Raw genomic sequence first — 15,219 nt, 5'->3', positions numbered from 1 at the left:
TGTCTCTTCTCTTTTTTGTGCTTGCTCCTTAATTCATCATCATGTAACATTTTTTACACATAGAAGGTTATACAAACATATCTTGCTACTCAGCCTTGGTTCGTGATTTACTCTTGTCCTGTGAATTCCAGAAGGGAACAGAAATCTTGCTTCTTGGGCCAGACTCTTGATGTGTGTGTTAGAAGATGTGCAGTTGTAGATACAGAGAATTGATAGGAACTGCACAGAAGGTGCCCTAGGCTGGCCGCAGGGGTCCAGCAAGCTGGCTACACTATTCTGTGATGAACCTCTTGCAAATGGGGATCTCCTGTCCGCCTCCATGGCCAGCTGCCACCAGCCCCACGGTGTGAATGGCAAGGAAGTGGGGGCTGGCGGCTGGCTGGACTCCAGGATGCAGCCTTTGCTGGCGGAGAACCAAGACGGAGGGGGAAAAACACTCTTGTGTATGAGAGAAATAATGCTAGCTCCAAAACCTATAATTCCCAAGTTAAAAAAAAAAAAAAAAAAAAGAAAGAAAGAAAGAAAAAGAGAAAGAAAAAAGATTTCTCAACTAAACTGTGCTTTTATCTTTGGGTTCTGAATGGGAGATTGTTCACACAGCTAAGCTGGCTGCAGAAGCCAGGCCAGTTAAAACAATATGCAGGCAGCTCTACTCCAAGTAACCAGAAACTGTTGGCTCAGAGGAGCCCGAACCGAGGAACCAACCTGCTGGGAGAGGTTTTCCAAGTAACTCCAAGCAACGGCCTGAATGTAAATCCTCCTGCTGGGGAATGGCACTTTGGCAAATGAAGACCCTAATTAGAGATGGAAGGGTTTCTATTTTGTTTTTCTTTAATCCTTACCCTGGGGCCTTTGCAGGGCCGCCATGTCTCTGCTTGTGTGCAAAGAAATTTCCAGCTTCTCTTTGTAACAAGATCCTCTTTTGGGAAAGAAGCAACAAGCCGACAATGTGGGCCCACCACAGCCGGGGGACCCTGCCACCAGCTTAACCCAAAACAAAGAGCTTGGTCTGGGCCTGAGAGGCTGGGTCACCTGGATTGGCCGGTCTTTGAAGTTGTTGGCCAAGTTGGATCTCGTACTGCCCCCACCCCCACCTCCCACCCCATGAGACTCTTAAATCCATGCTTAGACTGCACATGAAGTTTCTTAAGTCCCAGAGGAGAACAGAAGTGTGAACAAAATGCAAAGCAGTTAAGGGAGAAGGGCAGCTCTGAGGCACCAAGGCCAAGGTCAGATTTGAAATGGGTGGCGGGTGCCTCTTATCTCTTCTGCCTTCCACATGTTCCTTTTCCTCGTTTGATCTAGGCAGTGAAGTGGAGGGGCCATGCTCTTTTTCAAACTGATCACCTGTCAGTTCCCCAGATATCCACAAGCATCACATATGTGGAGGACCTGCGTGCACCAGTTCAGTGTAGTTTAGCTTTGTTGTTGGGTTATCATTGACTTGCCCAGGTACCCTTTCAAGGGCTTAGAACTGATGCTCTCGCTCTTTTTGATTGCTCTTTGGTCCTAGAAAGGCAAGTGAGCAGTGTTCTCTGGGTCCAGAGTATCAGGCTGTCAGTAAATTATAGAACCGGTTTTAGACAATTCTGGATAACTAAAATGAGCACTACTGATGTCCCTTTTCAGCCTTTCAGGACAGTTGTTCCTTGAGGCAGCCGTCGCCCTTCCCGTGGTAAGCGTGGGAGGGAGGCGTGAGAATTTCGTCTGGCCAAGTACTCTATGCATTACTGTTACTGAGGGCTGTTAACTTCTTTGTCATGAAGTTCAGTGCTGGTACAGGACGCTCGTGCCTAAATGGCTTCAAGAATCTGTGAGGGGAAATTGCACATGTTTGAGTCACCTATAGGAAGGATGCTCCTCCTGAACCATTATGCTCCACGTTGAGCCCCAGGCTGGGCTTGTCCAGAGTCTTCTTTACTGTTTATGTTCCCAAGTCTGTGAGCTGGTTGATACTGTCAGATGAATGCACGGAATCTCAGAGGAAGAGACTTAGCCGCAGCCACCAAGTCTGTCCAGACCCCAAGTTAACTTCAGACCTGCTCTTCCCAGACCACCTTGTTTCTTCTTTCTCACTTCTTTCATCACTTCTGTCCTTTGAACAAAGAAGTTGAGCCTACAGGTGGTGGTTGTTCCATTTCTGCGTACGTGAAAGGGCAGACTGAGAGACTCCTAACCAGTAGTCTACACCCGCCCCCTCCTGCCCCCCTGCCACTGGTGGGGAGCCACCCATTCCTGCTTGTCATGTGCCGGACGCGTGTGTCCGCTGCATTTCTTTCCCAGAAGTCCTCAGCTTGCTCATACTGTCTAAAGTTAGGTTTCAGGGAATCCCAAGATGTTTCTTTTTCAGCTCTGTGCTTGTGGTTAGGCCACTGCAGCCTGCTGGAGAAAAATGGCCCGATCTGTTTGCTGCCTGGCAAAACGAGGACCGTGAAGTGCTGTGACCCCACTGTTACTAACTGTCCCTGTTCCAATTCCTCCTTCTTGGTTTACTTTTCAGTGGTGCTTGGAGAAACTACTTAAAGGGCAGCTGGGTGGCTCAGTCAGTTAAGTGTCGGATTTGGCTCAGGTCATGGTCTCATGGTTCATGAGTTCGAGCCCTGCATCGACCCCGCTTCAAGTGAGCCCCACTTCTCTCTCTCTCTGTTTCTCCTTCTCTCTCTCTCCTTCCCTCTCTCTCTTCTTTCCTCTCTCTCTTCTTCCCTCTCTCTCTCTCTCTTCCTCCCTCTCTCTCTGCCTCTCCTGAGATTCTCTTTCTCTCTCTGCCCCTCGCTCACTTTCTCCCTCTCTGTCAAAACAAAAAACAAAAAACTAAAGTCATTGGGCAACAGGTAGATCCAGAAATAAAAAGAAAACTGAGTTTTTAGATGCCACGTTGATCCTTTTAAAAAGATAAGACCAAAGAAAACCTTAACCATCATGTCCTTGATTTAGTCTGTTGTTCTTTGGGAAGGTGTGGTGCTTACATGGCAGAAGGTGATAGCAACTCTACCTTTGTTGTTCTGGCAGATCTTTGCCAGGTTATACTCATAGCTAATTTAAAGCTGTATCAAACTGAAAGGGCGCAGAGAGAGCTGATCATTTGCATGTCACCTCGTACTTGTACCTGAAGAACAACTTGGATCGTTGCCTGCTAAACTTGTAATGACAGTGAATTTGCAAAGGAACTCAGATGTCAAGAACTGAAATCTGTCACAGATTTTTAGATTGTAGGCCATAAGCATGATGATATGGAGTAAATTGAATAATACTAGATTTATGGCAATGCTTCTTTACTACATTAGCATGAGGACCTCGGTGGGGCGGGCCTGGGGGGCCTGGATCAGAGCATACACCATTCTCTTCCATAAGCAACCACAGGCATTACAGAATTTTGATGGTAGTCTTTACTAGGACAGCCAAACATTGTTAATAATGTTAAGAATAGGGGCGCCTGGGTGGCTTATTCGGTTAGGCACCCGACTCTTGGTTTTGGCTCAGGTCATGATCTCACAGTTCATGGGTTTGAGCCCCATGTCGCGTTCCATTCTGATGGTGCAGAGCCTGCTTGGGATTTTCTCTCTCTCTCCCCCTCTCCTGCTCACTCTTTCTATCTCTCTCTCTCAAAATAAACAAACAAACAAAAAAAAAACTAAAAAAAAATAATGTTAAGAGTATCTCCATGCTCAGAAAAAAAACAGTGCAAAAGTCTTAATTTTTGTTCCCTAAACATCTTTGCCCTATTTTTTTTTTCTTCAGTGGTCATTTCCAGGTTGCTGTAAAGTCATATAGACACCCCGAGTGCTCCTGTGACAACAGTGAGGATCCAAGCCCAGATCTTGCCCCTAGGAAGAGCTGAGAAGCGTCACTCTAATTACCACTGTTTTTTCCCACTTTTGGATTGTGCCTCCCCCTTCTTTTTAATATCCTTTGTTTTTGTTTTTGTTTTTGTTTTTTAACAAGGCAATTAATAGTAGTGGCATCTTTGATGTCACTCAGTTATCTGAAATCATTTCCTAATGCCCTGCACGCCCTCAGCAGTTTCCCCCAGTAGCAGTAGCCGCTGGCCTGCTTTAGCTGTGAGGCAGGCTGGGATGATGTGATTGCTGATGTTTATGGGATCCCTGAACCAAGGGCAGTTCAGCAGCAGCCGTGCCCAGAACTGCCCGTGGTGGGGATGAGAGCTTGCAGACCATCTTACTGCAGCCCTCTCACTTGACAAGAAGCAGAGATGCCCCAGGCTCCCGGCTGCGCAGGGAGTTCAGTGAGATCGATTCCAAGTAGCCCCTTTTTGTAGTTTAGCGTAGAACAGAATACATCTTTGGAATTCGCTCATAATGTTCATTAGGCAGCTCCTATCTCCCAGGCTGTGTGCTGGATGTTGCTGATACAGGCGTGACACTGATAGACGAGTCCCCACCCTCGTGGAGCTCACAGTCAGTAGAGAGGATGCAGAGGTAGCCAGCAAGTAATAAAATGGGGACCCTCAAGTCTTACAGAAAGTTAACTGCTTATTTTAGGTCTCTTGTTAAATATCATCTACTTGACTACTTTGTGACAAATGCTTTTAAACCCTCTGAAAGCTATGTAATATGCTGTGTGATGTAAAAGGATGTGTACGCAAAACCTTTATTCTAATAAGTGCCTAAAACTTACCATTTGATGTTTTTTTTTTTTTTTTTTTTAATGCTTAGTTGTAGCCTAAGAAATCTAAAGCATAATAAAAAAAAAATCCAAAGTGTAATCGCAATCGGGTTTTGAAGTATTGCTTCGGGTTGATATCCTTTCTTCCAGACTTGTTCTTTCCCTCTCCCAGTGGCTTTAAGAAGGGAAGGAAGGAAAGGGGGGTGGGAGGAACAACTGATTAAAACTAAACCTGGCTTGGCTGATAAGGGTTGCATCTTATACTCCGAACTAAATAATGTTGCAAGAGGTCAACTGATCAGTACTAAGTGATGTCTCTACTGGCAAAGGTCGTCGTCACAGTTCATGCAGATCTTCCCAGTGCATTGACCTCCTGTTTGCATGAAAACCTAGAGACTAGACCAACAAAGTGCCCTCCCAGCCCGTGACAGGTGCATTTGGGACAGTGAAGTGGTATTTGACCACCTAAGGAAGATGAACGTGTGGAGATAGGTTGTAATGCGTTAGAGAACTTTCTCTTTAGAAAAAAGTGAATCCGAAAACAAGGCTTTGCTAGGGCAAAGGGTGGGAGCTCTAGCAAATAAAAGGTTATACCAGAACCCACTTCCTGTGTTTGTTCTACTCAGTAAAGTCTTGGTAACACTGAATAATTACAGTAGGAAAAGCCTGAAATGAGGCCATCCTTCCACTTGTTCTGTGAAGGTTAATTTAAGGGACTTAAATTTAAGAGTTAATTTAATGAGACTTGAGATAGAGCTTGAAGTTAGGGATTTTTGTAAATTACCTGTTAGAGGCGATAGAAACAGAAGTGTATTTGTTCCTTAATATGAGAGTGACCTCTTAGTATTTAAGAGTGATTACTGATTAACCAGGGAGTTTCAAATGAGATGTTTACATATTCTGATTTAAAGAGTTTGCCCCGTCTGTGAGCGAGGGCTGGCTCAGGTTGTGGTGAGCAGAGAGCGGAGTGGGGCTGCTGTATCAGAGCATTGTGACTTCAGCTGGAGAAACTTCCTTCCCGTGTGAAGCTCCCCATAGCGTCCTCGGGGGTGTGCCCAGTGCGGGGCAGTAAGGCCACCTCTGCCACACGTTTTCATCTAAGAGACTTGAAATGGGAAAGGCAACCAACACCTAGAAAGAAAGGGGGTCTGACCCCTTTATTCTAAACAAACCGAGACAGTGGTGCTTTGCCCCCATAGATGATCTTTGCGGCCGAGCTGATGAGTGGCAGGGACAGACTCAGCCCCGCCTCTGGAGCCCACTCATTTATTTCCATTCCTGAAGGTGGGGCGTTTTCCAGGCAGAGATCTGTGGGTTTGCTGGAGACCGAAGAGGTGAGGCATTGGCTATTCAGAGTACACCCGCTCTGTGTTCGAAGTATAAATCAGTTGCCAACACTTCAGTTGGAAGGTTTAAAAATCCACATTTCTACCTCCTCTTGGAAAGTCAGAAGACCTGGCAGCACTGGTGCCCCACTCCTCTGGTGAAGACGGCCTGAGCCGTGTGCCAGCTGCTCCCATCAGACAGGCGTGTGTGGTCTCGCCTGCCACAGACCCCACCGTGCTGCTGTTCCCCTCACACCACGGCAGCATATCCACGGCCATCGGTCTTACGCCTGGCCTCTGTGGGCAGAGTTTGTGATCTCCATCGTACTATCTTAAGCTGCTGGTAGAGTACCACCACCAGGGTTGTCTCTGGAAGGCTGAGTGAATCAAGTGTGAGCACAGATCAATGTTGTCTGACAGTCAAACAATAAATACGAAGAATGATCCCAAATGGGTTGGATTAGCAGGCTTTTATGCCTCTGATTTGTGTCAAGCACTGTAAGACCAAAGTAGGGTAACCATATTGTCATTCAAAGTTAGCACACGTTTGAGAATGGAAAGGGGATGCCGTGATTTTTCGTTATGGTAAGAAAACAAGGGTAGAGCAGGGCTTTCCTGTGCACGTGGCCTGGCCTATGGGACGTGAAAACAGGATGCTTATATTCCCATCAACCGGGGGAGTGAAGTGAGGGTTCATAAGAAGGGCTCACATGGAGGCTACAGTGGTATAGAGATGGTTCTGGAGAACTTGGGCAAGGCTGTGCGCAGAAAGGCTTTTAGGTGGGTCCTTGCATGAGAAGGGCGTTGAGAGGTAAAGAAAGGTCCGGGAGAGCAATTAAGGTAAAAGCAAAAAGGTTATTGGGTGTCTTGATTTTTCAGAAATAGGCAACTGTGTGGCTGGAGCACACAGTGCTTGGAGGCAGGCAGTGGGAGAGGGGTTAGGCCAGGTCGACTGTGTCTAAACTAAGCTGATTCTTGGACATTAAGGTAAGGAGTTGGGACTTGACTCTGAAAAAGGCAAGAAGGTAACTCTTGGCATTATGTATGGGACAGACTGGAAAAAAGACTGGAAACAGGGAGGTGAAAGGAGGGAGCCTACTTGCGGGTCATCTGTGGAGGGTGGATCTGAGCGACCTGGATGTGGAGGGGGCAAAGAAGGGTCTGGGATCTCATGATGACAGTTCCATTAGTGTGAGTCAAGTGGTGCAGGTTTGAGAAAAACTTGGTGACCGGTTTCAACTGTGCTGAATTGGAGTCCTGGAATTCAAGAAAAGGGTCAGGATTGGAGATGACGTTTGTGAAGCCATTAGGTGGGAGTGTAGGTTCAAACCAAGAGCCTGAGTGAGCTTGTTTAGGAAGAGAGTGGACTAGGAAAAGGGGGCCAGCACACGACTCCAAGGAAAACTTAACGTAAGGGATGAGGAGGGGGGGAAATCAAAAAAAGAGACTGAGGAGGAGTTGAGAGAAGTGTATATATAAGCAGGATCTTAGTGTCTGGAAATTTCCAGAGGCAAGCAGGGACCATGTCAGCAAATGGAACCTGGATATAGAGAAGGAGAAGCAGGCTCACGAGCACAAGTCCACGTCAACAGGGTTGTGGAACGGCACGGAGGACAGCCTGGGTGAGGTGACATGACCCTGTGGAGCATTCATTCAGCACAGGTATGTTGTCTGAGTTTGGCTGCGTAACAAACTACCCTGAAGCTTAGTGTCTTAAAAGCAGCAATCATTTTCATTTGTTCTTGATTCTATGGGTCAGCTGAGCAGTTCTTCTGGTCTGAGCCAGTTTGCTCACTCTCTGGTCTGCTCGTGGCTCATTAGGGCCTCACTTGGAATAGTTGTGCCCTCGTGACATGTGGTCTCTCCTCACCGAGGAGGCTAGATCAGACTTCTTCGCATGATAGTCTAAGGGTTTCCAGCAGCAAAAGAGGGCAAGCCCCAGGCACAGGCACTTACCAAGCCTCTGCATGCATCAGGTTTGCTAATGAACCATTGGGCAAAGCAAATCACATGACCAAACCCAGATTCAAGGACCAAAAAAGATGCTCCACTTTTTCTTTTTCTTTCTTTTTTTTTTTTTTTTAAGTTTATTTATTTGAGAGAGAGAGAGGGATCAGGGGAGGGGCAGTAAGAGAGAATCCCAAGCTCTGTACTGTCCATGCAGAGCCCGATGTGGGGCTTGAACCCATGAATCATGTGATCATGACAGCCGAAGTCTAGAGTCAGACATTTAACCCACAGCCACCCAGTGACCCCAAATAAGCTCCACCTCTTGAAAGGAGAAGTATTGTGGCCATTTTTTTCAGTCTACCCTGACAGGTGTGAATTTCTTGTAACTCTTGGCAGGAGGAGCTATTTGATACTTTGGTGTAACTCTCCATTGAGCCAGGAAGGATTGAAGATCACAGTGGAGCAGTTTAAATTCTGATGACCCATCTAATTATGGAGGATATTTGTTTCAGTTCAGCTCCAAACGAAAGCCCAAGTGGAGGGGAAAACAATGACACTCGTATTCATGGCATCAAGCTAAATAAAGCAATTACTAAAGACAGTTCATATACCCGGTTCAAAACTCAAACATAAGTTCCCTTTCTCAAAGCAGCTTTGTCCAGGGGCGCCTGGGGGGCTCAGTCGGTTGAGCGTCGGATTTCGGCTCAGCTCATGATCTCACGGTTCGTGGGTTCGGGCCCCGCGTTGGTCTCTGTGCTGGCAGCTCGGAGCCTGGAGCCTGCTTTGGATTCTGTGTCTCCCTCTGTCTCTGACCTTAACTCACTTGCATTCTGTCTCTGCCTCTCTCAAAAATAAATAAACATTGAAAAAATATTAAAAAAAAAAAAAAAAAAAGAAGCAGCCTTTGTCCGATTGGCAACAACCAACACCTTTTAGTGCTGTTACTCATTTAGGACTAGATCATTGAACAGTAATCACAGCTGCCATTGGCACCTGCCATGTGCCCAAATTATGCCAAGCGCTTTATACCTCTGAACTATTTGATCCCTTCAACAACCTAATAAAGTCCTACCACTGTTCCAGTTCTACAGATCAGGAAACTGAGGATCAGATATGAAGTGACTTGCCTAAGGGCATCAATTTAGTAAGAGAACCGTGAATTTAAAAAAAAAAAGCCCTCAGGCCACTGGTTCCCCCAACTGTGGGCAGCAGTAGCAACTTCAGAGAGAGAGAGAGAGAGAGAGAGAGAGAGAGAGAGAGAGACACACACACACACACACACACACACACACACACGCAGTCCTGATCATCTTTGTGTTAAGGTAATTTTCTCTCATGGATACTGACCTGGGATCTGCCTGCTTCCCAGAGTCCATGCGGGCACTGTGCTACCAGTCTCCCTTTCCCATTCACCCAGCTTCGAGGGGGATTGGTTTTAGAATACTGAAGACAGTTTTAGAGTATCAGAAGGAGGTATTATCTGCCTCAGTCTGGATAGTTTTTTAGACCAGCGTTAGAATTTACCTATATTAGCTAAAATTACCAGCATCACGTGGTAAAGAGTTCTTTGTGTCATTAAAATTTTACTTTTAAGAAGTTAGAGGAATCATGGGGAAAAATATCTGTGGATTCTTCCCCCCATCTGTTTTTTTTTTAAGTTCTATATTGAAGTATAATAGACCTGGAATAAGCAGGACATATTTAAAGTGTATAGTTTGAGGGGCACCTACCAGGGTGGCTCAGTCAGCTAAGCGTCTGACTTCCGCTCAGGTCATGATCTCACGGTTCCTGAGTTCAAGCCCCACACTGGGCTCTCTGCTGTCAGCAAGGAGCCCGCTTCGGATTCTCTGTCCCCCACCCCCGCTCATGCTCTCACTCCCTGTCTCTCAAAAATAAATAAACCTTAAAAAAATAATAAAGTGTAGGGGCGCCTGGGTGGCTCAGTTAAGCGTCCGACTCTTGGTTTCAGCTCAGGTCACGATCTCACGGTTTGTGAGTACAAGCCCCATATCCTGCTCCACGCTGACAGTGCAGAGTCTGCTTGGGATTCTGTCTCTCTCTCTCTCTCTCTCTGCCCCTGCCCTGCTCATGCTCTCTTTCTCTCTGTCTCTCTCAAAATAAATAAACTTAAAAAATGGATGTTATAAATTCTTGATAAAAAAATAATAAAGTGTATAATTTGATAAGTTTTCACATACACACACACCCCTGTCATGAAACCATCACCACAGTCAATGTACTCTATCATTCCAAAAAGCTCCCTCCTGCCCCTTTGGAGGCCCTCCCACCCCTCCCCTTTGTTCCTCCCCAATCCCCAGGTAACCATTATTTGCTTTCTCCTACTGTAGATTAGTTTGAATTTTATAGAGTTTTATATGAATGCACTCATGCAAATATGTACTCTTTAACCTCATTTCTTTCACTCATCATAATTACTTTGAGATTTATTCGTGTTGGTTGTATGTATCTGTTTATTCCTTCCCATCACTTTTTAAATTCTAAATGAGAAAAGGGCACACTGCCTTTTTTTTTTTTTTTTTTTTTTTAACTCTGAACTTGGGCCAGGACTATTGAAGTTACCTACAAAATTGTACATTAACCAACCAATACCAGTGACGAGTTAATCTGTAACTTCATCTGTTAGATGTTAACGTGACCCCCCAACCTAACCTCCTCTTGACTGTCAGGCCCTGATCCTGGGCACACTTTCTCTCCAAGCTGGGACCCAAGTAGGGTTTGGGGCTTGGGGACGCTGAATATCTCTTAGTCTTGGCTGGTCCTGGTCTATCATCGTATCTTAATGTAGCATATCTGCATGACATCACGAGAATGGGGCTATCTGTATGTGTGGTGTGAACAGCACAGTCACAGGGGCTGGGTGCTCTGTGCCACTCTGTGTTTTAGAAGTTTGAGTTAGGCAGATGTCCTAATCCCAGCATAGCGGGGAACACTTAGGGGCTTCTGTTATTATTCAAAAGGACTCACCTGGACAGTGAACTCAGTACATTTGGAATTATCTGAATTTATACTTCTTTTCAAGACTCCGCCTCCTTTCTAAACTCCTGTACACCTGTCTGCTAGCGAGTCCATTATAATCAAGCCTTCTTCCTTTCACACGTCAGTTTTTTAATAATCCTCTCCGTAAACGCTTGGCTTCAGATCTCTCGGCACAGGAATGTTCTAGTAACAACTGCTTAAAATAATACGCAAAATATTTATGTTCTTAGTAATGGGTGCTAGTTAAATATATCTTTCCGTTATTTTTGGAAAACTAACATTGGATGCCCCTAAGTTTTGATTTTTCCCCAAAAAGAAAAACTTGGACATGGCAAAACTTAATGGACGCTAAAGAAGTATGGGGCAGGGTTGACAGGATGCAGTCGGCTCTAAGTTGAACGCCCTCCACTGCTGCCAGCATTCTCTGACCTCGGGAAGTCACTGCATCCTTTGCAAATCGAGGATGTGGGACTAGGTGCTCTTTAATCCCATTCCAGGACTGAGAGGCACTTAATCGATTCCGATGGACCATAGTCGAGGTCACTGTTGCCTAACAGGCCCCCTCTGTCCCTCTGCATGAGGACTGCAGTGACTCTTCAGCTGGGCCTCATTGGCTTCGGGGGCCAGGAAGCAGGCTCGCTCTCTCTCTCTCTGGATTTGGCTCACTGGTCTTTTCGAACGTCCCAGACGCTGGAGGGTATGCAGTTGGACTTGTTTAGCCTCAGAATGATGCCAGCCGGTCCCCCGTGCCTGCCATAGTTGGGCTCCTCTCGAGCCAACACTGCCATATTCTGTAACAATCTGCTTGTTTGGGGGGTTACGGAGCACTTGCCGTTTTAGCTCTCTCCACTCCCCTAGAAACCAGACTGCCAAACTCCTGGATCATAAAACAAAGCGTAAGCACCTGGATCATGACCCAGCTCTTTTCCTGTTCTTCTTTTGAGACTTCCCCAACAGGAAAGGCTCTGGGTAATTGATAGAGATTATCCCTGATTCCCTTAATGTAACCTTTTTACTCTTTCCTTTTCCTGGGATTAAGCTGTTCCTTTGCAAGAAGTCCTTTTCTTAATGACACAGTCATAGACCTGTTATTGACCAAAGGAAGCGATCCAGCCCAACTCCACCTTCTGTGGCTCATGGTCCCTTTCTCCTCTTTCATCCTAAGGACTTTTAAAGTCTTTAACTGGGTTTTTCAATTTTCTGCACTGTTAAAGTTTATCCAACTATACTTTAAAACTAATCTGCTTTCTTGAAACAATAATTGCCCCTATATTTATAGTTGGATATGAGTGTTCGTATGGAATAGATGTTCTAGAATTTGCTGCGCGAGGGTTCTGAGGCAGCGTGCCGGCACTGCTGAGGTGTGCCGTCCACCGAGTGGTAAGTGAGGTCTGACATAAAGTGGAGACACGAGGACCCTGTCAGCAGGCACCGTTTTTCCTCCTCCTCCTCCTCCTCCTCCTCCTCCTCCTCCTCCTCCTCCTCCTCCTCCTCTCTCTTTTCTTCCATTCAAGGAGTATTTCTTGCTGTGCATACGGGTCCCTAGTGTGATTAGTGGCTCTCCTTGAGAAGAAGGACTAGATCTCTTAGGATGGCTCTTTTCAGCATACGATGGTACCATTATGGTAGGGGTTCAACAAGTATGTGTTAAATTAATAAACCGTAGGAAAGACAGTCACATTAGGTTTTTTGTCTGGAAGTACCTAGCCACCCAAATGAACCTTATTTGCAGGGGTCAGGGAACCCTTTCCAGAGAAAATGGAATTTTAGTCAGTGATCCAGAAGTGTTAGTAAACCATAGGGGCTGTGTGTGAATGCTGTGTTGTATACCAGAAACTAACCTGGGGGCATGCTGACTGCTACCGAGAGAAAGGCTAGTTAATAAATGGTGGCCAGTGTTTACACTGTGGCCTTGTGCGTGGACTGTAATGTATAATCCCCATGTAACCAAGCATTGCCTTTTGTGAACCTCTTCCCTTCTTGGTCCTTGGTGTATCTGTAGGGTCTGCGAGCCTCAGCCAGCACCTTGTGTGCCCAGCTCCTGGCCAGCCTTCCCTTCTTCATTTGGGCAGCTTGGTCTCCATGAAGTACTTCCTGACCACACCAGCCCCGTTACATCCACATCCACATCCACATCCAAGCTCATCTATTCCAGACCTGATTTGAGCACCCTTCAAGGTGGCCCCACACTGTTGAGCTCTGGATTCATTTGTTTCCCTTGCTAGAAACGGGGTAGCTCCATTTCTCTAAGCTCTGCACAGGCAAGGACTGCGCTCCCCATATTGCTTTGTAGCCCAAACAGAGGGACGTGGATGGGACTTCAAACAGGAAGCAGGAAGTACTATAGCTGCTGCCCCTGGGGGTGCCCAACAGCATCTTTTCCCTTCACCTCTTGTCCGTTCTCGGCCTGAGAAAGGCCACCTTGGTGCCTGGGTCAGCTTTTCTCCTTCCCCTTCCATCATCACCACCATTGTGGTGACTTAAGCACCAGGACTAGAATGCATTTGGAAGAAATAAGAGTATAGTTTTCATGGCCTTCAGCTTGTTGGCCTATAGAGATGTGACTATAGGACTTGTTCTTTTATTCAGACATTAAGACAAGGCCTTCCTGGGTTTAACTCCTGTTATGTTTTACAGACTAACCCGTGATCTCAGCTGGTACATCTGGTATCTCCTCTCCACACTCCAGTCCGTGTCACTAGAATTGTTCCTAATAGCAAATGCTGTCATCATTTACTGGCAGAGACGTGGATGTTAGCTGGGCAGTTGGCATCCAAGTTCTATGACTTGGCTAACTCAGCCCAGAGTGTGTTTGAGGGCTTTAGTTCAAGAAAGGATGTGTTTTGTGAAGAAAAATGGGACTTCAACTTGAAAATGGTGTCCCTGGAATTCATATCTTTCAGAACTTTTGTCATGCTGTTATCTCAGAGGACACTTCTGGAACTTGCATTCTGTGGCTCTGTCCTGCCAGGGGGTAGACACCCCTGTTTGAGGTCCTGGGACCCCTGTGGAGTAGAAGCCAAAGGTCTGGACCTAAGGAGCTAGGAGAACCTCTACTGTGAACCCCAAAAGCTTGCCCCATATGGGATAGAGACTGGCTCTTGTGCCCACGGCCCCTCCCCACAGCATTTGCTGCCTGCCGGATTCCAGGTGCCAGTCTAGGGGCTTGTGATAGTCACCGCCTCTGAGACCTTTGACTGTGAAGGACCCAGACTTCTGCGTTGGGGGAGGTAGGTCTCATTCCCAGAGCCAGATCACAGGAAGCTCAATTGTTGATTGCCTTGAAGTACATTCTTCTTGTTAAGTCTGAGGTAAAATAGCATGAGTGGGTTTCTAGAAACCAAATAGTATAACTGAGAAAGGAATCTGGCAGTTCTGGGAGAGAATGATGAGTTGGAGTTAAGCACACTCCCTGCCACCCTCTCTCCTCTGAGCTCCTTAGGGTCTTGGTCCCTGTGGTTATTTATCTTAGCTATGCCTACAGATCAACCCAGAGAGCTTTCAAACCTCCGGAGGCCAGGTCCACCTCCAGCCCAGTGCCCCTCAGTCTCTGGGGAGGGCTGGGCCCCGGTATTTTTAAATAGCTCCCCAGGATATCCCAGTATGCCTCTGGGCGTCTGACCGCCTTCCGCCTGCTTTGTGCCATGGCATCATTTCTTGCCCCCAACTGTGACGTTCCTGTGTGTATGTGATGCGCGGCAGAGACACATCGACTTCCAGAACCTTTCAAAGGTGGAGTCTCTGTGACTCCGCCTGCCGCTCTGTGTGGGAACTGGGCTCTCTCTCCTGGAGAGAAGAATCCTGTATGCAAACAGTCAAGGGAGGGGCCAGGTGCCCACAGGAGATACACATAGTGCATGCGTCTCAGCACTTGCCAGTCGACTGGCATCTTCTCATCTAGTCTCCTGACCTCTCTCAACAACCGTGAGAATACGTCCTGTTAGCATGATCCGCATTGAACAGATGGAGGAAGCACAGAAAGGTTGTCAAGTCTGCCCGCAGTCACAGCGCTGGCAAGGTGAGCCAGGATTTCAGCCCGAGCTGTGTGAGGTGACAGCTCCTCCCCCTGCCCTTGCCCCTTCCCTGATCCCATTCACGGGTCACCTTCAGGCTGTGTTCTTCCTCCTGGCCACCTTCGTTGGGGGTGTCATCAAACTGACTGCCCCAGATAAGACTGGTGTGACTCAGGGTGAGGGGGTTGGGACTCTGCCCTTCTCTAGAGAGAGGGGTTTGGTTCTCTTGCTGTTGTAAGTGATTCTGGTGTGAAGTTGAGAGACAATGGAGCCATATCATTCCTAAATTCTGCTGATACCAAGTCACAGAT

At 46.8% G+C, this 15,219-nt stretch overlaps 1 protein-coding gene and 1 long non-coding RNA gene across 3 annotated transcripts in view; one reads left to right on the top strand and one right to left on the bottom strand.

Moving 5' to 3' along the window:
- The window catches only part of ZNRF3 (zinc and ring finger 3), a 153,150-nt gene that overhangs the window by 115,969 nt on the left and 21,962 nt on the right, over positions 1 to 15,219 (top strand). The gene's annotated exons all lie outside the window — the stretch shown is intronic.
- LOC122204191 lies at positions 5,756 to 10,965 on the bottom strand. Its single transcript, XR_006195541.1, has 2 exons — positions 10,884 to 10,965; positions 5,756 to 6,325 (listed from the first exon to the last, which is right to left on the bottom strand). It is a non-coding gene; the product is annotated as an uncharacterized LOC122204191 (long non-coding RNA).

This window comes from Panthera leo, chromosome D3, assembly GCF_018350215.1.
Source record: "Panthera leo isolate Ple1 chromosome D3, P.leo_Ple1_pat1.1, whole genome shotgun sequence".
Taxonomy (NCBI): domain Eukaryota; kingdom Metazoa; phylum Chordata; class Mammalia; order Carnivora; family Felidae; genus Panthera; species Panthera leo.
The sequence above is the reverse complement of the archived record's forward strand: the minus strand, read 5'-3'. Positions and strand labels throughout refer to the sequence as shown.